The sequence below is a fragment of the Hordeum vulgare genome, chromosome 5H (assembly GCF_904849725.1).
Source record: "Hordeum vulgare subsp. vulgare chromosome 5H, MorexV3_pseudomolecules_assembly, whole genome shotgun sequence".
Classification (NCBI taxonomy): domain Eukaryota; kingdom Viridiplantae; phylum Streptophyta; class Magnoliopsida; order Poales; family Poaceae; genus Hordeum; species Hordeum vulgare.
The window spans coordinates 343,174,831-343,178,739 of NC_058522.1; the positions used below are offsets into that span (position 1 = coordinate 343,174,831).

The window sequence follows — 3,909 nt, forward strand, 5'->3', positions numbered from 1 at the left end:
GGCCATAGACCCACACCATAACCATGGCTCGAAGGCCACGAGGATCATCAGAGCAATCGGGGACAGGAGGCACGGAGCAGAGGAGGGAGAGGAGCTCACCGTGCTGATGCCAAACAGCGTCGCCGGCAGCAGCGAGGCAATCCAATGGAAGACGCGGAAGTTGAGCCTACCTCCATGCACCTTGCCTGTAAGAGATGGTAAAGTAGTTTCAGATATCACATTATTGAATTGCTTGCAGTGCGACAAGAGCTAGCCAAAAGTATGTAAGGGACTAAAAAGTTTTAGGAGTCTAGAATCATATATGCCCCTAGCATGCATCTCTCAAATAGTTAATTAATCAGACTTGCACTGTTGTACTAACAAGCATGAGCGTTTAATTTGTACTCAAAATTGAACCTAGAGGATATATATGATAAATCTCACTCACAGCTAGCCAAATCAACAACTAGAAATTGGTAGTGTGCTATTCAGAAGGTCAACAATGAAGACATGTTTGTGTCTTTCAAAAGAAACATGTGTGTGGTGTTTTTCCCAACAAGATATAATTAAGCGGTCTAGGTAAATATACTGAAGCAATAATTATCTGAAAAAATGATGTTTTCCTGCTGCACTTAGCCTCATTGTACAAAAACAAATGTGACTGAGAGAAGTAGGAGAAGTAGGCTGTGATCCTATTTGAATGATCTCAACTTCAAATATGGCAGCACAGACCATCCATCCATCCATCATAAACACTAGAAATCAGGGAATCAGTGCTACAAAATTGAACAAAAAGGTGCCTCTCGAGGACGTCACTTTAACTCGGGTGCTAAGCTAGGAAACAAAAATTCCTATTCTCCAGGACCGTTATCCGGTACGAGCATTTCATTTGTACTTTGGATTAAACCTGGAGCAAAAATCTGAGACTAGCCAGGTCAACAATACTTGTTAACTAGCAATAAATGGTGATGTGGTACAATATGTTCTCTCCTGCATGAAAGGATTAACTAAAAGTTGATTCAGGAAAATATCTGCTCAGATGAAATTTCTTGGTCTGATCAAGTGAACCTATATATAAGATTAACTTTACGAACACCCCATGTCTATAAGTAAATAGACTTCAAGAATTTATAATGTTATCTTGAAGAAATATAAGATTTTAGGTATTCCGGGGTTTTCTGATCTTAGGACCGGGCTTCACGCAGAAAATTGGAGCCCAGGCAAGGCTTAAGCTCCAAGCTTCGGCTTCGGCCCGTTGGGTGTCCATGCCAGGATTCAAAATATTAATGAAATTTTGGTTGGTGTGCTTAAAGCTCGAAATTTCAGGCTAGATTCGAACCAAAGTTATGCTGGGGAAAAAGATTCATTAAAATCCAGTGAATTCTGACCAGCATACTTGCCGAACAGTGGGGTCCTGATCAGAGCACCAGAATATGGATTAAGTACCTAACCGAATGGAGGAAAGGGTAACCATGGGGGTGGTCTGCCGGTGGCTGGCCTTGCAGACCGGCGACGATGGTGGTGAAGGAGCGCACGATCTCTGGGTCCTCGTTGTAGCTCTCGTAGCATCTCCCCCACCTCGAATCCCTACATACCTATACATACATCACCCACCACCAGACATCACTCCTTTTTCTTGCAGCTCAAGGGACAGCCGGCCGGAAAGTTTCTGAGTTTGACTCACGGCGACGCAGGGGGCGAAGGTCCAGTGCATGCCAGTGGCCCGAACCTCGAGCGCCGTCGCCTCGCCGATCTTTCAGACAAGCTCCGGATCCCTGCATCAATTCAACGTAGTATGCATGTAGGCCTTGCCACTACTAAAATGTCAACATGGTCGATCGGGATGTAAATGTAACGTGCCTGGAAGCTCCGAGGCCGACGTTGTGGGGGATACAACACAAAACAAGAGAGATGGGACGGAGAGAGCCTTTGGATATTAGCAACGTCCACGGGTGCAGAGTTGCTTACAGGAGAGAGCCTCTGCCAGAGCTGCCTGGAGCACCCTGAGCTGATCCTTTAGGCTGTCGAGTTTCTCTGCCATCACAGAAGGAGACCATCTTTCATCAGCATTAGAAGTTGAGAAATCAATCATAGATTCGCAGGTTCAACCGGATCGAGTGTGGGAAAACTAGGCAGGAATTTCAAGGCACCCCACCATGAAGTAAACTGAACGGCTGGTACTCAGCGTGCGCGTCGACCAGCACGGAAGACGACCGGCGAGTTCCCCAAACGGAAACGGAAGAGGGGCGACGGGGGGATGCGCATACCTCGGTGCGCGACGCTGCCGCTGGCGAGCGAGCGGGCGGAGAGGATGTCCCCGCGGAAGGCGGACGCGGCCGCCGCGATGCGCTCGCGGCCCTGCGCGATCGACGCTCGCACGCCGCCCTCGCCGCTTGTGGGGGATACAACACAAAACAAAATGACCCCCAGCATGTTGTTGTGGCCGTGGACGGCATCGACGCCGTAGATGATGGGGACGGAGAGACGGGACGAGAGGGCGAGGCGCTGCATGCTGTCGACTATGCCGGCCCAGTCGGACGGCGAGGCGCCGTCGAAGGGCGGCCTGCCGCCGCCGTTGAGGAGGCTGCCGACGCCGAGCTCCGCGAGGGCGCGGGGCGACGCCACGGAGAGCTCGATCTGGGCCATCTGGCCCGCCTTCTCCTACAGCGTCATGCGGCCGAGTAGGTCGCGCACGTACCATGGACGCACGCACGCACGGGTGCGGCGCCGACGCGCATGGCCTGTGCTGGTACTTCCAGATGCCGATGGCCGCGACGTGGAGCGTGAGCGTCAGCACGATGAGATCCGGGTGCCATGCCAGGAGCACGAGCACGGCGTGCGCCATGGTCGTAGCCGTCGGGTTCCGCTGGTGGGTAAGGGAGGGCCATGGGGGAGGCCATGGGTAAGAGGAGGAGGATGGAGGCGAGCTCGTGACGGCGTGGATCTGGAAGGGAGGTGGCGGCGCGGATCTGCAAGGGGGAGGGGTTCGTGGGGAGGGAGACTGGGAGAGCGAGGCCGTACACTGCTCGCTGACCGGTCGGCCGGGCTGGGATCTGTGGTGGATGTGCGGTGTGGATCTGTCCGCCACGTCATCGACCCAGGAGAGTTCTATTCCATCTAATAGGAAAGCTTCAAATAATTTGTGTTTCTTTAGACTAATGACGATCGAATTCGCCTCCTCCCGTGACGCCCGTGAAGGCGCCTCCTCCCGTGACGCCGCCACCGGTCACCGCGCCTCCGCACGCGACGCCGCCACCGTTATTTTTTGTTAGAGAAGAGCGGCAGCAACTAATGACGATCGAATGAACGTTTCTGAATTTGTTCTTGGTGCAGAGCGGGAGCAGCCAGCAGTACGGGCGCTGGGGGATCGTCGTGCAGACCGCCGCCATGGTTCCTTTTCCACTGGAGCTGATGTACGTACATACATATCCCTAGTTATTTGTGAGTTTCTTTGCTCTGTCTGTGATTACTCTCCTTTTGCACGTACATCATCCATGGTGGTGCAAATTTGAGTTTATGTGCTGATGCATTACTTTTATGTCCAGGTTCTGGCCTACAAAAGCCAACCGAAGGATGAGATAGATTGCTGCCGAGATTGAGAGCATCCTCAAGGGCATCATCGCGAAAAGAGAGAACGCCTTGAGGGCCGGCCAAGCCACAAGCGACGATCTCCTCGGACTGCTGTTGGAGTCCAACATGGCACACAGCAGGGAGCGCGGCAACACCAAGGCATGACAAGGCACGATCTCCTCGGTTCATGTTGTGGGCACGACTATGGATGGATGTAAATTCTTTGAAAAATCAAACAATAATTATATGTGAACCATAACCATCTTCTTGTAACTTGACATGTAAAACCTATGCTATATTTTCTAAAATACTATGCCATATTCAATGAACGGTCATACCCGCTATTTTGACTGCGTTTTG

At 51.6% G+C, this 3,909-nt stretch overlaps 1 pseudogene; it reads right to left on the reverse strand.

The window, feature by feature from the left end:
• Positions 1–1,345: 1,345 nt before the first annotated feature.
• LOC123396689 lies at positions 1,346–3,072 on the reverse strand (annotated as a pseudogene).
• Positions 3,073–3,909: the final 837 nt, after the last annotated feature.